Raw genomic sequence first — 24,083 nt, 5'->3', positions numbered from 1 at the left:
GAAGCCGAAGCCGAAGAAGCAATAGATATTATCGTAAGAAAACCAAAGAAGACTTGTATTGCAATTTGACTGCCTTTTTATAGACCTGGAATTTGAGCCACCATTAAATTAAAGAGAAGCTGTTGTTTTAGTTGAACATAATTTATACCAACTTTTGCCACCTTTGTCACTGAATTCATTGCCTAGTATTGCAATTTTCTTGATGATGTTCTGTCTGTAAAGGTAACTGGGAACACAATAGGGTTTTCAATCATATGAACTCATCAACGATGCTGAAAAAATCGACGTCAGAATTATGATTCTCCAATCTCCGTTTCACCCGGTTGAATCGGATAGTTTGATATGATTATATTTGTAAATATTTAAACACTTTAATAAATTATAGTGAAATTATTAAATTAAGAAATAAAAAAACATTTTAACTTATCAAGTGACTTTAATGTTCAAATAGAGTGTTATTCTTTCCAGAAAATTTAGATTCGAGCAATTGTATTTACATGTATGTGTACATTATCAACTATTAAAAATATTTGATTATCTTATAAAATTATAAATATTAGATGACTCTTTCGTAATGTCAAAAACTACGTCGAGCGACACTCATACAAACAACATGGACAACTATAATCAAGACAACATCTAACCCATGTGATATTAGACTATCTAGACAGTTATTATTTAATATGTTGAGGCAATGAGAATCAACATTGATACTTGGTATTTGATATGGACTAAGACAATAGCAGTGAGTATGGATAAATGATATTTGATATGGAAAGTAATTAAGCATGTATTCTTGATATTTGATATGGAGACTATTTAGTATCAATATTGATATAGTGAGTATTAATATTTGTTAAATAATATTAAATATCATATAAATTGGTATTAATATTCACCTTTGAGAAATCTTATTTTGTTAAGAATATTCTTATAATATCGAAACTTGTTCATCAAGTATCAATAATCAAACACGTAAACTCAAAATATAAGATTAAGAAAACCACTCAAACTTGACATGAACTCATATTTTGAAGCCCTAACTTGTTTCTAAAGTTTGCGGAATTATTATCATATCATTTGGAATTATTTTTAAATTGAGTCGTTATAAATATAATAATTAAATATAATTTTAGAGACTAAAATACTATTTAATTCTAGTAATAAAATACAAAAGTTTCCTCTTTAGAAATTTAGCATATAGACTAATCCACAACTTTCGATGGTACATCTTTGGTTAACATGATTTAAAATTAAATCAAATAACATTTTTATTTTAATTAATTATAAATATTATTTTTAAATCATATTAATATTCATATCGTTCATAATATGAAAATATAACATCAACAATTAAACGTAAAATTCATGAAATTTTTGACGGAGGAATCATTTTCTTCACATTTGAAACTAAATTTTTTCTAGTTCCAAGGTTTCGTCTTGATTAATTTGGATCAACTTCGGGTCGCATATCTCATTTTGGTGGGTGAGTTTCTTAGCGGAGATTTTATGCATACACAAAAAACTCGAACTTGAGACTTTATTTATGCGATATCAAGTTACTTATCACTTGAACAACCCGTCGATAGATCATATGCATTGACAACACCAACGTAACATTCCATTGAGTTTTCCAACCTTGCTGTAAAAGAAACACTAATTTCACTTTCCCATTTTTAATGATTCACTTGTACATATTTAAATCGTCTAACCTTGAATTCAACTTACTTCACTATTATGTCATTTACATATAAGGATTAGGATGATTATAGATCTGATCAAGTTAAAGTTTTTTATGTTAATCTTAATTTAATTTAAATATTATGTTTTTTCACTCATCACTTGATTCGAATTGAGTTTAGGAAAATTCTACCCCACTTGAAATTTAACTTGATTTTTAAGATAAAAATCTTCATCCACGTTCGACTTGACCTGACACACACATATATAGTTTTCCCGTAAAATAAAAATCTTATTGGAAAATATAGATAGAGAGAAATTCATTATTATAATTTTAATTATAATTTTATCCAATTTTTAATGATGTTCGTAGTTAATTATTTCAGCTAACTTATCCCTTCCTCCCAAACAAAAACAGTTGATGTTTCCATAGCATTTATTTTCTCCAGCGGTGATATTAACGCTATCCGTACCATGCAAAAGCAAAAATATCGTCCCTACTCATTTAAATGCACTTTCTTTTATCGATTAATCATTGGTATACGATGAAAATTTTTTTTTTTAATATTTAAGATTTGAACCGTATTAAATAAATTAAATTAAAAAAATTTATTTTTATAACAGATCATTATAATATGGGTAAAGTATAGTAATGGTCACTGAACATTTCTGAAACTTGCATTTAGGTCCCCCAACATTTACAGTCCCCCAACATTTATTCTATTTGCAATATGGTCCCCAACTTAAACCACAGTTAGAAAATTAGGATAAATTATATAAACGGTCATTGAACTTTTCAGTCACTTGAATTTCGGTCCCCCAACTTTTAAAACTTGCAAAACAGTCATCAATTTTATTCTAAACCCCAATTTCCAAAGTAATTCAATTTTATTCTAAACCCTAAATTCTAAAATACTTCAATTAAATTCTAAAATACTTCAATTTAAGGTAATATAGGCTTGAAGAAAGAGTTCAAGGCACAGACACAACGAATAAAAATATATTTATATAAATGTATATTTATATTTAGATGTATAAATAAAAAATATATTCATATATTAATGTATGAATCATTTATATTTTTTGAATATTTTATTTTTAATAAGAAATTAAAATTATTAATTATATTAGAAATACTCAACTTAAGATTATATATATAATCATGAATTATAAATATGAAAAATATAATTATTAAATTTAGTTTAAAAATATATAAATCTTAAATTTATTCTTTTAAAATATTGTATCAACTAATATTTAAAAAATATATTAAATCTATCAAACAATTTATCAAATATAATATTTTTTATTGTAAAAAATATAATATTTTCCCATCATTTATTGCTTTCAAATTTTTTGCCGAAGTTCAAATCTCATTATTTCCATTTTACATTATTATTTTTTTCTGGCATTGGTCATACTATTAGTATATGTATTATTGTATATCTCTTAACACAAACGATGGTGTTAGCTTAGTGGCTCCACCCTATATCTTTCATTTGCGTGACTCAGGTTTGAGTTTGCCCAAGACCCAAATTTTACTTCTTTGTAACTTAATTTTCTTCTAATTAGGAGGTGACATGTGTCACCAATAACACATATCATGATCATGTGTTAACACATGTCAGATCCTGATTAAATGATTAATTTATTAAATTTTATTTAATTTAGGACCAAATTGATAGCATATATAAATAATTAGGTGGTAACACGTGTCACCAATGACACGTGTCATGATCATGTGCTAACACATGTCAGATCCTAATTAAATGATTAATTTATTAAATTTTATTTAATTTAGGACCAAATTGATTATATAAATAATAAAGACTGAATGTATAATAATGTCAATTCCTTTTAACTGCCACATCATCATTTTTATCAATTGGTAACGACTAGTGGCTTAGTTGAAACAGTTAAATAATTATGTGGTATAATTGATAAATTTAAAAGATCGATGACAAAAGTAAAAAGGGCTAGATAGTTAAGTTGTCAACTGAGTAGTTTACACTTTTATTTATACGTCAAAATAACATTTTATAAATTTAAAATTCGAATTATTTTCAACCTCTTTTATATCCTAACTACTTTTTTTAATTAAAAAATTTCTTCAACAGATAAGAATTATACTATTATATTTATATAAAAAATACGTATCACATGAAATAAGATGAAATTAAATAATAATAACTTTGACATAATTGAATTTAATTTAAGTATTTTGGAATTTAGGGTTTAGAATAAAATTGAATTACTTTGGAAATTGGGGTTTTGAATGAAATTGATGATTGTTTTGCAAGTTTTAAAAGTTGGGGGACCTAAATTCAAGTGACTGAAAAGTTCAATGACAATTTATATAATTTATCCTAATTTTCTAACTGTGGTTTAAGTTGGGGGACCATATTGCAAACGGAATAAATGTTGGGGGACTGTATTGCAAGTTTTAAATGTTGGGGGACCTAAATGCAAGCTTCTGAAATGTTCAGTGACCATTACTATACTTTACCCTTATAATATTTAATTGATGTCTACACTAGACATCACATGTAATTATTTCATAAATCCTACTTTGCATAGCAGTAGTGACGAAATATAAGCAGGGTTAGTGGGGGCTATGGCCCACCAAAATTTCAAAAATTATAATTTAGATCTTTTAAATTTAAAAAAAATAATTTGGTTTATTAAAATTTTAAAAATTTAGATTAAACTTTAAATTTTTTTAATGTTCTTAATTAAATCCCCTCTCATAATTTTTTTAAAAAAAATCTTATTAAACCTCTCAAAATTAATATTTTAAAGTTTTAACTTACCCCTCAAAATTTTCACCAAATTTCCAACTGTATGGATGTAACGTAATTATAACATGTCACATCTTTTCATGAAAAAAAAAATAAACAAAGTTTTGAAATTTGAAAAGATGGTGGAAAACAAATATTTTTTTTACGGAACAGTCTGAAGCATGAATCGATTAAAAATTGTTATCTCAAATAAGAACAAATATAAGGTTTTATGATAAAGGATCAACTTCTAAAATTTTAGGAAACAATAAACAAAATTTTAAGAACAAGAGCAAAAATAAATTATCAATGCAAATAAAATAACTAAAATATACAATAATTTATGATTTTGATAAATACGAGTGAGCCTGATGGTTCACTCGACCATCCTCGTCCCAGGAACGATCAAAGTGTTGTTATGTTTATTGGTAACTCAAGTATTGGTGTTGGTGTCGAGGGCCAAGAGGGTGGAGAGATTCTTGGGGCTCATGTAATTGGTGGAACCACGCAAGATCATGTCGACGATAATCTCATTAGCTCGTTCCGATGGATTGAATGGATCCCAAAACACGTACTCGTCTCGGTTGGGACATAAATTTGAGATTACAGTACATAACCACAGACCGTTATATGGTCCTTACACGCTATCTTCGATGTTGTAAATCCTACAAACAAAACGTTGAAAATCTCTGTTACGTTATATGTTATATGGTCCTTACACGCTATCTTCGAAGTTGAAGGAGATTTAATGCTCTATAAGTGACTCATTAATGACTTTATAGTACACGACAAAGATATTAATGACTCGTTAATTTATTACTAACTATTAAACATGTATAGAAATAAATAACTTCTTTCACCTAAAGTAACGACGACTATTATTACTGTCAACCTGCTACAATTCATTCTTTTCCCCCAATTATCTCTACGCTTCAACTGAACTATTATGATTCCTCCAAGTATCATTTTTCAGTGTGAAACGTTTATATTTAGCAATACTCTACAATATATATGGAAAATTCTACCATGTTGGATGAGCATCGTTGAGAATCACTAACGATAAGCATTGTTGAACATTATTAATTTAATTTATAAAAAATACAATTTAAAAGGACTCAACGTATAATTATAAATTAGTTAAAAATTTAAAGATAAATCATTTAAAATAAAATATTAATTACATTATTTTTCATAATCTTTTTTAACAATAATTAGATCAAATACCAACCCCTAAATTATTGTTAAAAAATATTATAGAAAATAATGTGATTAATATTTTATTTTAAATAATTTGTCTTTAAATTTTTAACTAATTTATAATTATACGTTGAGTCCTTTTAAATTTTAAAATTTTTTTAAATTAAATTAATGGTGCTCAACAATATTTGTCGAGTGTGACAAACTCATCCTATATATATTAATAAAACATTGAGTCTAATAAGATAAATGAATAAATCAAAGTTGTCACTTAATATATAAGAAAATTCTACAACGCTCAACGAGCACTGCTGAGTACCACCAATAATGAGCACCATTGAGCACCACTAATTTAATTTATAAAAATTTAAAATTTTAAAGGGCTCAACATATAATTATAAAATAGTTAAAAAAAAATTAAAAGTAAATTATTTAAAATAAAATATTAATTAACACTATTTTCCACAATATTTTTTTAATAATAACTAGATCAAATACCAACCCCTAAATTAATAAACCCTAAAAAAATTCTTGCCATTGAAGCTCCCACCGCAATTAGCCTTTTCCGCTGGCGAGATAATCGACACCATTCCTCCCTCCATTTGTTGTCGTCGTTCGAGCCTGGCCGCCGTTTGCGCAGCCAATTTGATAAAGTAAGCTTTCTTTATTTTTTATTTTGTTTCAAACTTGGGTGATCGTCCAAGCCATCACCGGCAGGTGTCGCCTCACCGATAATGGACGCGGTTGTCCATGTGCGGCGACCGACCAGCAGTGGTCGCGGTTGTCCGTGTGCGGCAGCCTCCATTTATTTTCGGCTTCCTCTAATCTCGAATTCCCAAACCTAACCCTAATTTCCTAATTAGGCCAAATATAGAACCCTAATTCACAATTCAAATACCCTAATTCCCAAAATTAAATTTTAATTTCTATATTAGAACCCTAATTTCCAAATCTAGTTCGAATACCCAAATTAAAACCCTCAATCCATACTTTTACGTTTTTTCAGTTGTATTGGTATGCGAGTAATTGAGTACCGATATTGGATGTATATTGATACAAAAATTGATCATTGAAAATTATTTCCAAATGTGTATCGATACTCTAATAAACCGTGTCGGTACACTGTGTTTGAATTTTAGAATTTTGTGTTAACTTCAATTATCATGCCATTCACCGTTATAATAATGTTGCTTTTCTTTATTTTTTTTTAAAATACATTTTTTAGATGGTTGAGAATGAAGATACCAAAATTCAAATTACAAAGTTGGAGTGTAATAACCAGGATGAAGATGACTACAACAGTGAATTAGATTGTGAAACTTATATTGAAGAAAAACAAATTGATTATGATGATAAACATATAGATGATGAGAAGACAATTGACTACTTCATTGACGAAAGCATATAAGACAAGATTAGGAAAGAACTAAAAGATTATGATGAGAATTATATGAATAAGCTGAAGTGGAAGACTTTAGATGATTACATTGAATTTTATCATACCTATGTAAAAGTGAAATGTTTTGGAGTTCGAGTCGACCAGACAGTGAAAAGTCAAAATGGTGTGTCGTAAGGAGGGATATAGAGAGAAAAGGTAAATTAACTTTCCAAATAGAAAATGTGAACTAAGATCGTTCATTAGAGTTGGATGTGAAGCACTTATTAGATTCAAATGGGACAAACGATATTAATATTGGAAAGTTGCTAAATTTCATGCAGAACATAATCATAAAATGGTTCTGCCAATATAGGTTACTTATATTAGGTATGTAATTCATCCAAAAGTAAATTGTTACATACTAACTTCTTGATTATATATATATAATGTTCTTTAATGATTTATTTGATAGATTATTCTAAAAAACTAGTGAGTTCAAAAAAATTAAGATTAAGATCATGCATAACTTTGGAATTGCTTCAATAAGATGATGCCAAATTTCATGAATGAAGCTGATTCAATTGACAATGTTGGATTTCTACGAAAAGATTTGTACAACTATCTATGTAGAATCAAATGAGAAGAAGTGCAAGATGGTGATAATGAAACGGTGGTGGCGTATTTGTATTGAAAACAAGAATATAATCCTTTTTTATGAGGCACACAAGGGATGAATTTAGAAACTTAGAGAAATTATTATGGTGCGATGGAATATCACACGTAGACTATAAAGAGTTCTAGCATGTACTTACATTTGATACGACTTACAATTGCAACACATACAACAAGTTGTTCGTTATTTCATTTAGGGTTAATCATCATCGAAACATAATGCCATTTGGATGTGCATTAATGGTTGTGAATAAGAAAGAGGATAACTATGTGAAGGTGTTACAACGATTGATTGTAGCAGGAGATGGCTATAGACCACTTATTGTTATTACTGATATAGGTAAGGCCATGACAAATGTCATTCCTGAAATACTATCGGGGCAAAATATATATTGTGTTTATGGAATATCATGAGGAACGTGCAGTCTAATGCTCAACATAATTTTCTCGATGGGTTTTTGAGATACATTGACAAGTGTAGAACACCATCAAATTTTGAAAGGGTTTAGAAAGAATTAGTGGACAAACAAAAAGTTGAAGGAAGGAGATGAGTACAACAATTGTATGAAGATAAAAAGGAATAGGCAGAAGCATATTTGCAAGGATATTTTTATGCAAGTAACATTATATACACTTTAATTGTATTTAATATTATATTTATTTATTATATTTAACTAAATTATTAAATATTTTTTACCTGAAAGGACAGAGACAAATATAACTTCTTTGGCATAAGCTCTTGTCTTAAGTACAAATCGTACGCATAGAAATCGATAAATTATTAAATATTTAAAAACAATAAAAATACTTGTATTAATAACAGACAAAAGAACAATTATTGTTCATGTAAAAGATTTAATAATTTGATCTATAATACCCAATCAGATAATCGTTTTCCTAGAAAAATAGTACGAGCATTACCAATGTCCAAATTATTATTTATAACCATGTAAAGAGTGTTGGATGTGTTATTCCAAGTATCAACATTCATACAAATTATGCGTTCTTTAGGTGTTAAGTACTTCATATATTGCTTGTACACATCAATTATGATACCAGTTTCTTTTGCGAATAAATCTTGCAATCTTGGCTCAATCTCAAAATTACAAAATTTGTTTTCTTTTCTAGCCTGCACAGTCAAAAAGTATTTGGTCATATATTCAATTCAAATGAAATATTTGTACATAATATTTTTAAAATTTTCACCCTACTACAAAAATATATATATTTTTCAACTTGTTACTATCTCCTTTTTTTCAGAACTTTTAACCTTCGATGTTTGTTCATTATCATGGAATTTTGTGAATTTTTATGTATCTACATATCATATGGAAAAGATTATTTTTAAGTAAAAAAATAATATCAAAGTTTAAGATGAAATATAACAAATAAAAAATGATTTATACATACATTTGTATTCACTTTAGAAATTTGAATTCTTTTTTCGATGCCACATCTTTCGACTTTGGATCATCAGCAAAATCAAAATGTGTAGTTGAACTTCTAACACTCTTTTTATGTTGAGAGTCTTTACTCCTTAACAAAACCTTAGGACCGTTCGACTTTTTAAGCCCTATTTTTTAATTATTGGAGTTCTTATCTTTTCCTCATGTACAATTTTAGTTTTTTCCTATATATATATATATATATATATATATATATAATAAATAAAAAATATAACAATAATCTTAAATAATATATACCGAAAAGAAGAAATTCAACATTATTATTAAAATTGTAGTTAATTATAATGAATGTATTTCATTGTTTGTTTTCTCCGAATTCATATCGATATGACCTTACACTCCATCATCTTGTTTTGAAGACATTAAGTTTAGATCCATCATTTATGTTAAATTGATAAAATCTAAGCCTGCATGCATTTAAACTTAACACAAAATCTAAAATTCAAACACAACGTACAGGTACGCAGTTTGGAAATAATTTCCAGTGACCAATTTTTGTATCGTTACGCATTCGGTAGTGGTATTCGATTATCGTATATCGATAAAACTGAAACAAGGTACCATAATGGATTGAGGGTTTTAATTTGGGAATTCATAATTGGATTTGGGAATTAAAGTTCTAATATAGAAAATATGGTTCAATTTTAGAAATTAGGGTTCTGATTTGGAAATTATGATACTTGATTTGGAAATTAGGGTTTTATATTTAGCCTAATTGGAAAATTAGGGTTGTGGTTAGGGTTTGATAATTAAGGGACTAGAGGAAGTAAGTAATCTATGGCGTTCCTCGTATAGGGGCAGTTGCGACCACTGCAAATGAAGGCGGTGATAGCCGGTGAGACGACATCTACTGGTGACAGCTTGGACAACCGTCTAAGTCCGAAACAAAATAAAAATAAATAAAGCTTATCTTATCGGATTTGTTACGCGAAAGGTGAGAAACATCGGTCGGGCTCGAACAACAGCCATATAGGGATGGAGGAACAGTCGTCGACTATCTCGCCGGTGGAAGAGACTAACGGCGGCTGCGACTTTAATGGTAAGAAAAAAATATTTAGGGTTTTAATTTAGGTGTTGGTATTTGATCCAACTATTGTTAAAAAAAGATTATGAAAAATAATGTAATTAATATTTTATTGTAAATAATTTACTTTTAAATTTTTAACTAATGTATAATTTTACGTTGAGTCATTTAGAATTTTAAATTTTCATAAATTAAATTAAAGATGCTCAGCGGTGCTTATCGATAGTGGTGTTCAACGGTGCTCGTCGTGTTACACTCAAACCGGTATATGACCTGGATACGAATCCGATGTGTCACATTAACATTTCAAAACATTTATTTGTACAAAATAGTGAATTCTTTTAAACTCTTACTAAATACTATTGAATAATTTACATAAAATACGTTCAAAACATTACCAAACTCGATCAGAGCATACATACTTAATGACTTTGTTTACATGCCAACCTATTTATTAAACCAAAAAACATAATATGAAATTTTACTTCTGATCTGATCTTCGAGTGGAAATATGTTGTTCTGTTGAACTTAGCTTTGATCCTCCTACTTTTCAGTACCTACGTGTAAATCGCTTACACGCTTTGTCATAGACTTAGTGAGACATAAAAATATAATAATGATACATTTCTTATAAATATGAACATGCAATCTATTAATTCAATCATGTCACATGTACTTATGTGTAAAGAATAATAACATGATAACATATATTAATACCAAAACTTTTGATACCTGTGATAAGCTCATGTACATTACTGAGAACTTAAGGTATGTGAGTACATTGAGGTTGTGCACAATTATGATGTCACCACAGTTCAATCGATGTTCCGAAGGACCGGTCCATAGGTCCCGAAGAACCTAGGTAACTGTCTATATGTCCCGAAGAACAAAGGTAACCTATCCATATGTCTCGAAGAACATAGGTAACCCTCGACTCTTGGCATGCATACTATACATCTAGCTCTCATATCACATAACATGGGCACTATCATTATGCTTCATATATTCATGTATTCATATCATTGCTCTTATGATCACATATTTCTTCTATTCTTTCACATATCACATGTGCATATAATCATCAATCTCATCTCATATAACATATTATTTAAATATGTTTACATGAATCATATTGTAACACCCCAACCCGAATCTGACCTGGATCCGAGTCTGAAGTGTCACTTTGACTTTTTAAAACATTTACTTGAATAAATTAGTGAGTAATTTAAAAACTTTTATAACATATAACTTACTCAAAACGTTTACAAAACTATTCAGAGCTTATACAATTCAAATCTTTTAAATACATGCCAACTAGACTTTTAAACCATAAAATACATTTAAATCATCTATTTTCTGATCTGAAACTTTGTAAGGAAAAATGCTGACCTGACTTGTACCTCAACAATCCATAAGCTTGTAAGAACCTGCGTGTGAAACACTCACACGCTAAGTCTATGACTTAGTGAGGCGAATAAATATATAATGTAAACTCTAACTTGTAATCATGCAGGAACAACTATTTTTATCACATCATACACATCATATCAAATCATCTCACTCACATGCTTTTCATATAACAATTACATGCATATCATCATTTATGTTTTTATCTTGCTCCTATACTATTATACTTCATATCTCTTATTTCTTATTCATATGATCTCTTACATTCATATTATATAACTTATAAAAAATTCTTATATCATCATATATAAGTCATTTATACTCACTCACATATACATCAATATATATTCATGTAACAGATACAATAACCCATATCACACATATATCATATCATGCAATTCATATACATATATCACATACATTGATTTCACAATTATCTCTTTATTAGCCCATGTACACATGTGAGAACTGTAGATATGTGAGTGTATTGAGGTTGTGCACCACTATGCTATCACCACAGCTCGTATAAATGTCCCGAAGGACCTATCCAGAGGTCATAAAGATCCTCGGTAACTGTCCATAGGTCCCGAAGAACCTAGGTAAACTGTCCATATGTTCCTTAGAACCTAGGTAAACCCTCGACTCTTGGCATGCCAACTATACCCCTAGCTCTCATATCACATAACATGGGCATTATCATTTATAACTTTTCATATCACGTATTCTTTCTCTTCTGTCACATACCACATGTATGTGTAACCATATATCTCATATCATATCACATAAACTCATATCTTCTTATCCCATAGCTTCTTATTATATCATTCACCTCATGTAACTTATATCATTTCACACTTAGTCACATGGGTCATTTCTCATAGCATATATCACATCACATATGTTCATGGGTATATCCCATAGCATATAAAGTAACATATAAACTTGTACATATATTCATGTGTATACTTTCATCTAGCCTATATATCAATGTCATATAACTTATCTCATAACTTATTTGATAATCTTATATATTCTCTTATATAATCTTTATCATATATACATTCCTTCACGTATTTCACAGTTATGTATCATATTACATAATTTAACTTATATCATATTATCATGGGTGCATATATCATTTATAACTTTTCATATCACGTATTCTTTCTCTTCTGTCACATACCACATGTATGTGTAACCATATATCTCATATCATATCACATAAACTCATATCTTCTTATCCCATAGCTTCTTATTATATCATTCACCTCATGTAACTTATATCATTTCACACTTAGTCACATGGGTCATTTCTCATAGCATATATCACATCACATATGTTCATGGGTATATCCCATAGCATATAAAGTAACATATAAACTTGTACATATATTCATGTGTATACTTTCATCTAGCCTATATATCAATGTCATATAACTTATCTCATAACTTATTTGATAATCTTATATATTCTCTTATATAATCTTTATCATATATACATTCCTTCACGTATTTCACAGTTATGTATCATATTACATAATTTAACTTACATCATATTATCATGGGTGCATATATCATGGACAATTAACATGTATCATGTAAACATTTATTCACTCATATCATTAATATATGTAACAATCAATAACACACATATAATATATCAAACATATACTCATATTAATGAATTCATGCATTCTACTATAGGAAATAGACTTGTCACAAGTCTTATTTCCATTAATACATAATACACTATCTAATGTGCACTCACCTTGGCCTCACTACGTTCCAATACACTTTATGATTTTCCTCTCTTTCGATCGAATCTTAACTTGCCAATCGACCCGAACTTGTTCGTGCTCGATATCTATATAATCATACATTGATACATATCAATATCCAATTGATATACACTAATCTATCATTTCTTAGACCAAAAGAAATGTCTTTTCAATTTCCCCTTGAAGTGCATCGATGCATTCTACAGTGCATCGATGCATTCTTTAACATGTGCATCGATACACAAATTACCTTCGATGTTTTCATTTTAAAGGGATGCATCGATGCACTCCTTATGCATCGATGCACCAATTGCATTCGATGTTTCTTCTTTAAAGAGTGCATCGATGCACATTCAATATGCATCGATACACCTTGCCCATAATTTGCATTTTAAGCCCAAAATCCATTTAATTCAACTCAAATGTTTTATATTTCATCCCCTTTCATATTCCTAACTTACATATATATATTTGCACTCATTTCTACTCAATAATCACTTCTTTAACCTCCATATCCTATTCTCCTTAAGAAATTCAAGAATCATACTCAAATTTCAACATGTTCTAAATTCGATTCTAACATTTATAACTTCTTATTCACATCGAGAACAAGTCAAATTTCATCTCAAAGTTGATTTATTAACTCTATTTCAGAAATTCACTTTGAAACTCATTTTCTTTAATCTTTTATAACTTCTTCATCTTTTGATTTTAAGATAACTTAAGCTTTCCCCAAGCTTAAGTATCACCTAATGATTAAAACCCCACTTAAATTTTAGCTAATAATCAACAACTAAGAAATCTTACCTTTGCCATGGAGCTTACGGGGAGAAGAAGAAGAAGAAGAAGAAAATAAGCTTCTAGATACTCTCCACCCATATGCTTATCTCTTTTAATAAGAGATAAATATCTTTTCCATAAAAATACCATTATATCCCTTCCATAATTCCATAATTACCATTAATCCAATACTGAAATATTCATACTTAAACCATTGAACTTTTTAATGATTTATACTTTTGTCACCAAATTTTTGAAAATTACAATTTGGTCACTAACCCATAATTTGGGATGTTACACATATGTCATCTAATACATCATATAAACATATATAACTTATGCATGTATTTATAATGTCATCATGTATGCATGTTCATAGCCATGTGACTATGAAACCAATATAGGAAATAGACTTATCACAAGTCTTATTCCATTGCACTCTATATCTATAGTATGCACTCACCTTAGCCTCACTTAATTCACAATCCACTTTTATGATTATAATCTCTTTGGATCGATCCTAACTTGATGGTCATTCCGGAACTTTTTTGTGTTCGATATCTACTCAATCATACATATTGTATACATATCAACATTCTAAATATCATGATTTGATCCTTACTTTCTTAGACCAAAATAAAAGCTCAATTTCACTTTCTATTTAGGGTAATATCGATAACCCTCATAGGGTATCGATACCTCCCTAGTTATGGTATCGATACTCATTTTTCATTCGATATTTCCTGGTATCGATACTCTCCTTAGGGTATCGGTACCCCATGTATCGATACTACCCTCCAGGTATTGATACCTCCTGCATAATTTGTCAATTTAAAGCTTATGGTATTGATTTTGGTTGAAGCAGTACTGATACCTAACTCAGAATTTACTATTTAAACCCGAAAATTCATCAATACTAATCTAAATCTTCCATTTTAAGCCCCTATCATGCCATTAAACTCAACTACCTTTACTCAAATCAACTTATATCCATATAAACCATCATTATCTTCCATATCTAATCATGATTCTTAAAATTAAGAATCTTGATAAACTTTCGACTTTGTTATAAATCCTTTCTAACTTCATAAATTTCTTATTCTTATTGATGACAAGTCAAATTTCATCTCAAAGTTCCTTTATTAACTTTTTTCAGAATTTCCTTTCGAAACCCCTTCTATTTAATCTTTCATAACTTCTTCATCTTTTGATTTTAAAACAACTTAAGCTTTCCTTAAGCTTAAGTATCACCTAATGATCAAAACCCACTTAAAATTAACAAATAATCAACTAACCAGAAAACTCACATTTGCAATCTTGGTTCACGATGGAGAGAAATAAGAAGGATAAAGAGAACTCTGGAAACTTTCTTTTTCCTCTTCCTATCCATCTCTACGTATATATCCTTATCTTATCCCATTTTTAATTCATTTATTGGTCAAATGACTATTTTGCCCTTCCAATCATCATTCTTTGTAATTTAATCTTACACCAAAATTTCCATATAAGTCCCTACACTTTTCAATAAATTATACTTTAGTCACTAACTTTTGAACTTTTACAATTGAGTCACTAACCCATAGTTTGGGATGTTACACGTCGAGCGTGGTAGACTCATCCATATATATTAAGAGTTGTATAAAAATATATATTTAAAGTTAATTCTCTCCAACTCAATTAAGAAACGAGTAAAATATTTATATATTCGTCACAACTATGGATGGGACACTAGCTGTCATGACCTGTTTGTCTTTAGCTGTGAAGGTTGAGAGAATACAAGCTCGAGCTGAACGGTTAGTCAAGTTACTCATTTTTTTAATATTTATTTAAATTATGAGTTTAAATCTATTGAGATCACTTTCTTTTCTTTTCTTTTCATAGAGTCTTCTTTTCCCTCCCCTTTAAGTAGAATTAGAATTAGTAGAATTTGTTAAAAAAAAAGTAAAGGTGTTAGCTGAAGTTAAACGACTTGTGATTGGTTCAAATTCAATTCAATTAAAACTTAATTAATTCTTGATTTGAGTTGATTGATTCAAATTTGAACTCAATAAACTAAATTATGCTAAGATCTAACTCGAGTTAATAAGTTTACAAACATTTTATTATTTTTTTATAACATTTTAGGATGTTGATTACCTTAATTTTAAAATTTATTATATATTGTTGAACTTTTTTTTCAAGCACCTCCACCTCAAGTATGTGTCTAATGTCATCAAATTCTTTTCATATTGTTCAAAAAAGGATTCCTTTTGCTTATGTCCTTTCCTATTCTAAAAAAATAATCATAAAATCAATAGAAAATAATTTTTTAAATTCTGATTTGACAAAAAATTATGCAATGATATACACAGCAACCATTGTAATTGTATGTTACATAAAATACAAATTACACAAAAAATAAAGCTATTAGCCAATGTTACCGAGATTCTTCGTTTTCCTTGGAGCATTCATGTGCTCCATACATATTCCACCGTGAGCGAGCCATCCATCTTCATTTTCTGTATCCGACACCCATCTTCGATGAGTCTAATAATATATTTGATAACTAACAAGAGCATTCTGGTATCAACACAGGAAGCATGCACTTCTGGAGGGTGTGGAGTCCCCGTGTTCAAGACCTTTCGAGAACGAGCGGATCGCAAGATGCTCCGATGCATATGCCATGAAAGAAGCTAAAATAAGCCCTCCAACCACCATTAGCCCCAATCTGGTGTGAAAATGGCATGGACGATGAAATTTAGAGTAATTCAAGAATGTTAAAATAAGGATTCTCAAACATTAGATTCCAGGTTTTAACTCATAAAACACTCCATGTTCGTCTATGTTTTAGTTGAGAATGCAAATAAGGTTTGTGTCTGCCACGGTCTTTTTTTTGTTTTTCTTAATGTACTTGGCCTTTTGGAGGGTCATATATCCTTACCTACATCCAAATATGTGTTAAACAAGGGTATCAGGTACCGCTACGTACTTAAATAAATATAAGGTACAAAGCAATACAGCTGACTTCATTTTTCTTGCAACACTCGTGTTCATGGATATAGAGATATGACCGAAGATCCTCTCAAGTCGAGAAAAACATGGAAATAAATATGATACAAGAATTGGACATATATCCGTACCCGACACTTGCACTTGGGTCATGAGCAACATAGATGCTGACAAGAACGTATGAAGAGATAACGTCAGCATTAATTTATCATCTTCATTTTTCAGTTTCTTCCTAAAGTCTAAAAGCATTGAAAACGTATTCGTTCATAATGGCAAGAGAGAACAAGAATATATCAACAGGAATTACCTCAAGAAAAGAGCAGTGATCCCAAAAATACATGGTAAGGATGGGGCAGCGATAGCCAAAAACGCCATCCCAAGCCCGTAGTACCAAGTCGCAAAATCACAAGAGGATGCATGCCGCTGATGACCTGAAAAGAATATACAAGATTTATCAACTGATATTACTTTAAAGAGAAAAAGGAACGAACATCGTCTTTTCTCATGATCACGCACAATAGTTTTTGTATTTGATCTAAGTTAATAACCTTTTTGAGTATCCGAATCAAAAGAATCCGTATAAGAGGAAACTGATCCAGATCGAGTTGCCGTTCTCTTTCCCCATTGATAAATCAAATGAAGAAAAGCTCCGAACAAAAGAACGAAGGTAGTAAATGTCCACTCATACATCAAAAGCAAACCAGTCCATGGCATCACTTGTCGAGGCACAATTGCTATACCAATTCCAAGGGACACCACAGCAGCCATAAAAGAAACGAGAATTGAAATCCCACCAAGGTAGTGCGGCACCTTGGTCTCTCCGCCGTTAGAAAACTGTATTACACCAAAATCAAATAATAGAAGCGAGTCAACTAATAAATTCACATCGAAATTCAGTAGACAAAGAGGGTAACAGGATTTAATCAAACCCGAATCAATTCAGCTTAGAAGATGAAGAAAGGAACTAACCTGATTGTTCGCATTAATGGTGGAAGACGAAGAAACACCTGTGTAAGCAGTTATTCTGCTTGACCTAATTATGTAGTAGAGGTGTCTGATCTGATTGCCCAACAAAGTTCTGCAAATTGAAACCCTTATCTGCACCGGAAAGAAATATGGTTTGGGAATGGGAGTATAGGACAGCAATCATATAGGAATTGAATTTAGAAAAAAAGCAACATCAACAGTCACTAACCTGAAGGAAAGAACGATTGTACCAAAAAAGTAGAGCACAGAAAGGTAAAAGAAAGAGGAGTTTGACCAGAAGCTCGTCATTCGGATTTTTGCCTCCACCAGTTCCAGGAAGCGATTCTTCAAGCTGTTCCCTAACATTCTGCAACATTGGCAAACAATTTATTTAACATTTATCACAATTTGCGAAAAGGATTGGGAATACACGGGAGCTTTTCTTATAAATTGTGAAGAAGTTTGATAATACCTGCCAGACATCGACTGGTTTTAAGAGCCAGATGTCCACCAATCCCAAGGTTTAAGAGGACCAAGAGTATAGTGAATAACACGAAGTTTGCTCTCATCTACCATCCACTGCAAAATAATGCATAAAGTGATAAGGAAACTTTAACAGAAAATAAAAATTATACTACCTAACAGCAGAACTTTGTTTCCTTTTTCACAATTGGAAGTTTCATCATGGTATAGCCTACAACCAAAGGAAAGGATTGAAACAATTCCCTTCATGATCCAAAAGCAAGAGAAAGTATTCAAAAGTTTGTCATCATAATGCATAATTAAAATGGGGATTCAAATACAAGATCTAATGATTCCAATCCCCTTGAGATCTAAAAACAAGAAAGCCTACAACAGTCAGTCATCATAGTGCATAAACTGAGGATTCAAATACATGAAAAGCAAATTGGGAAAAGGGATTTAAAATCAATCATATTCCATATTTAGCATATTGTGAATCTCAACTGCTTGACTATAAGGCAAAGATTGACTGAAAGGGAGTAGCAACCTGCTAGATCATGCTCATCCTAATGGTTGAAAATCTGTTTTCTTCTCTTCAAACCTTTTTAAAGTAAGATTTATTGTAGTATTTTACTAACGAAACTAAACTGTATCCCTTTGTTAATTTTAGTACAGAACATGTAACATGTGAAACAAGACTAACAACAGACTAGAAGCATGGCATAAAGTTTAAAACATAATACTAGCATGGATATATATAGCGGTACCTTGTTGGCAAGCATGTACAGACCAACATCTGCATTATATAGAGTGGAGAGACGTTCCATCTTAGGAGTGGGTCGGGATTTCAACACATCCAGAGGCATATTAGGATCAAAAACATGTGCATTTGGAAAATCAGGGTAATAAGAATTCAGAAACCCTTGATCTCCTCCGGTATAAGAAGGCAAAGTTTTAACTTTGGTTATCATGTCATTGAAAACAGCTTCAGATGGTTCCACTACCATGACTCCTGAATTCAGCCTCTCAGAATGGCTTCAAATTGGCACAGAATTTCTCACATTTAAACAGATCTTCAATGCTTTTGACTACTATAGTATCTGCATCAAGATACACAACTACACAAGAAAACTAGTGTGAAAAAAATGCAATCAACAGAAGAAGCATTGCAATAGAAGGCATAATTGACTAAAAACCTAGATTAGCTAGAGGTGTAACAAAATTAAATATTCAAAATATTGGTTCTAACCAGACAATATTGCAAGGATAATATTCTCATGGAAGTTATATAAAACATATTTTCAAGTTCTAGATTTTACTATAAGAAACAAAACAATTTAACCTAGGATATGAGCAATTTAGTTTGCAATGTATATGTTAGTAAATTCCAACCCTCCACCTCAATAAGGAGAAAGTTTTTTGTGTTTAGTTTCAATGAATTTATGGTTTTAAACTTGCTCATTATAAAAGATGCTCAGAAGCCATAATAGCCATTCATCAACAGTTGTGTAACATGAGCTCAGGAGTTTCATCACTGTGTCAGGTCAGGTGTGTATCCAACTCGTAAGCTAAACATTTTTTCCTAAGTTCCATATTTTGTAAGGATTTTACTCCCACCCATCCATACCCATATTTGAATATGGGTTGGACACATATACCTTAAGGAGACGAGTTCGGGTAACATAGACTTACTATCTGTAAAGCTTATGCACAGATAGTAGGCCAAGTATAAGCTAAATCCAATTATATTCATCCCTAATCCTACCTATACATGTTCTCTAATCAATAGAAGAAAAAAAAGAAACCAAAAAAGGATTATCTTTTTTACCTTTCTTGTAGTTAGTCATATTAAAAATTTTCAATTTGGTGTAAACACCCCAAAACCTCGTTGGCCGAACTTGATTTGGATTCTCCAATAAACTTATCCTCTCCAGTATCCACCCATCAGCCTGCCCAATTATCCACCAAGGAAGAACAAAAGGATGAAACAAAGTATCAAAAATTACTAACAAACAAACAGGGCATCAATCATATAGCCTACAAGTTCCCATAAATGGAAATGAAAAAGAAGTGATTTTAGCTAACAGAGCATTGATTATATAGCCTATAAGTTCCCGGAAATAGAAATAAAAAATAAGTGATTTTAGCTAACAGAACATTGATTATATAGCTAACAAGCTTCCATAAACAGCAATGAAAAAGAAGTGATTTTATTTCTTCTTTCAGTAAAACGTGAAGTAACTAATTTTTCTTAGAAAACAAACAGAGAAGGAAACGAGTCGCAAGTTTTTACCTTGAGAAGTCTCTTGGGCATAATCAGAGACGCCATCATAGACCAAAACGACCATGCCTTTAGGTGACCCGGTGTTCTTTATCGATTTCCCCAAAACCCTAACCCCCAAGAGGAACTCATCTCCGTAAAGCAGTGTCACATAAGCTTCATCCTTTGAAGTTTGAGCTTTAACCCCCAACCACGGCTTAGATTGGGTCGTAATCAGAAGGAACAGAAAAAGGACCCAGGTTTTTAGGAGTTTCATAGCATTCAAATGTTTTCTTCTGAAAATGATCCGTAGATTCTCGAGGAAACAAAATTTATTCTTCTTTTGGGTTGGATTAAGTTTGAATTTGAGCGTTGATGAGCGTGAGGAATTTTACGAAGAAAGAAGGTTCCCTTCCATAATTTTGTTCTTGATTACGGTGTCGTTTCAAAGTGGACTGTTCTTTGTTTGAATCGTTTCAGTTGCCAATTTTGAATTAACTGATACATTTATTAAAATTAACAAATTACAAACAAAAACAACAACAAAACCCAATTCCCATATGCAATGGATAAGGGGAGGTAGGGTAGTAGGCTGCCCCCAACGTCAAGTTGAGAGTAGCTTCCGTGGAAGACCTCCAGCAGTCAGAAAATTAAAAATATAGATAAAATGCAAAGCATGTATAAATAAATACATAAATACATAGTTGAACAGTATTCATATGCAGTCAAAATCATTAATATTATATGCGCGTTTGAAATGAGAAGTAATCCCTGCAAATAAATCCTTGCGAAAAAATCTCTGCATATAGACAGAAACGTAAGACCCGACTAAATTTAAAAGTGAAGAGAATATTACACAGAAGTCCACGATAGCAAGCCCAGTTCTAAGCCTTCATAAATACCAATACCAAAAATGTATAAAAAATAGAATTTATGGAAATTACTACAAAGACATTAAAAGAAGACAGAGATGATACACCCTAGAGATGTGACCCACACTACTCGATTACCCTAGTCTTTAGTCTCCATACTTTCCTATCAGAGGTCATGTCCTCGGTAAGGGCTAAATCCATCAAATCAGATCTCAATCAGTCTTCCCACTACCGCCTTGGTCGTCCTCTCCTTCTGGCACCGTCGACTGTAATCGACTCTACCCTCCTGACCGCATCCGACGGTAGTCACCTAAGGACATGCCCAAACCACCGTAGTCTTCCCTCCCTCAATTTTTCAGAAACAAGCACTACCCCCAAGGACATCCTAATAGTAGAGTTTGTTGTCATATCCCACAGAGTCCTACCGCATGTCCATCGAAGCATTCTCATTTCTGCAGCCTCTATCCTCCTTACATGATCTTTCTTGGTTGCCCAACATTCTGATCCATACAACAACGCTGGTCTTATTGCCATTCTATAAAATTTTCCCTTAAGTTTTAGAGGCACCTTCTTGTCACACAAAACTCCAGTAGCAGCCCTCCACTTTAGCCATCCCGCCTTTATACGTGTGTTACATCATCATCTACACCCCCATCTTTATGTATCATAGACCCTAGGTACTTGAAACAATCCTTTGAGGGGAGAACGTGTCCTTCTATGCATATTTCTACATCTTCATCGTTTTGGTCCCCACTGAAGTTTGAACATAAATACTTTGTCTTTTCAATATTGATCCTTAGACTTTTTTCTTCCAAAGCAGTCTTCCAGGTAGTCAGTCTATTATTCAACTCAGATTTTGTTTCAACAACTAGGACAATGTCGTCAGCGAAAAGCATACACCATGGTACACCGTCTGGTGTCGCACAATAGATGTCGTCCATAATCAAGGCGAAGATGTAAGGACTAAGAGCCGACCCCTGGTGGAGTCCGATTTCCACCGGGAAAGTCTCGGTGTCGCCAACTGTAGTCCTGACGTGTGTAGTAGATCTACAATGCATATCACGAATCGCCCAGGTATAAGCAGTTGGGATTCGTCTCGTTTCCAAAGTCTTCCAAATCGTATCTCGGGGAACGCTATCATAAGCCTTCTCAAGGTCAATGAACGCCATGTGAAGATCTCTAGACTTTTCCCTATATTTCTCCATGAGTCGTTGAAGTAGATGAATCGCCTCCGTGGTAGACCTGTCTGGCATAAATCCAAATTGGTTTTCCGAAACCCTAGTAACTTGTCTCAACCTAGCCTCTATCACCCTTTCCCATAGCTTCATAGTATGACTGAGTATATAAACTAAGCACATTCTCTTAAGCAGTTATTTTAAGATTTTTCTCCTCTCAAATTATTACTTAGACACATTCTTTCAAGATAATACTTCAAAATATTTAGGGTAAACTATATAGCTGACCACTTAACTATTCAATCATTTTATATTTGTCATTGATTTTTTAATTTTATTGATCAAACCACTAAATTATTTAAATAATGTCAATAAATTCACTTGTCATTTGATAAAAGTATTGACATTGCAGTTAACTATATTAATATAATTCTGTATTTGGTCCTCAACATTTATACATTCAATCAATTTGGTCTTAAATTCAATTTAATCCAATAAATTTAAATGGTGACATGTCACCATTAAACTAAACTATATTTTATATAATTTAAATTTTATTTTATTTAATTATTTAACTTCCAATCGAACTCAAGACCAAGGGAATGAGATAAGGATGCCTGACCACTGAATACAATCTATATTGTACAACGTCAATATCAAAACAAAAATTAAATTGTGTAGTTTTCAAATTACATATTTTGAAATATAAAAACCATTAATTAAATAAAAAGACTCTATTTATATATAATCCTTAATTATAAACGAGAAAAAATATTAATTTTATTTTAAAAGTATATAAATCTTAAATTTATAATCAAGTTTAGTTTTATCGTCCGCTTTTTAAATTTAATTTTATATATTTTTAAAAATATTTTGCACTTGAGGGGAAAAGACTCAAATTAAATGTAATTTTAAATGTTTTTAAAATAAATTTAATATTTTTTTCACGATTATAATCAAGGATTATATATATAAATTGATTTTTTTTATTTAATTGATGATTTTATAGTTCAATGACAGAGGTTGCCTCAAAGACAAATTAATTTTTCAGAGGTTGCCTCGGTGGTTAGGCATCCTTATTCCATTCCCTTGGTCCCGAGGTCGACTCCCCTTCTTCATATATTTGGGTATTTGTTGTTTGATTTTCAATCAACTGTCATCAATTGGAAGATAAATAATTATATAAAATAAAGTTTAATAT

The 24,083-nt window shown here is 31.0% G+C and overlaps 1 pseudogene; it reads right to left on the bottom strand.

Moving 5' to 3' along the window:
• Positions 1-16,596: 16,596 nt before the first annotated feature.
• On the bottom strand, positions 16,597-21,167 carry LOC120185470 (annotated as a pseudogene).
• Positions 21,168-24,083: the final 2,916 nt, after the last annotated feature.

Source organism: Hibiscus syriacus, unplaced genomic scaffold (genome assembly GCF_006381635.1).
Source record: "Hibiscus syriacus cultivar Baekdansim isolate YM2019G1 unplaced genomic scaffold, ASM638163v2 tig00113123_pilon, whole genome shotgun sequence".
In the NCBI taxonomy this organism is placed as follows: domain Eukaryota; kingdom Viridiplantae; phylum Streptophyta; class Magnoliopsida; order Malvales; family Malvaceae; genus Hibiscus; species Hibiscus syriacus.
This window is presented reverse-complemented; position numbering and strand designations above follow the sequence as displayed.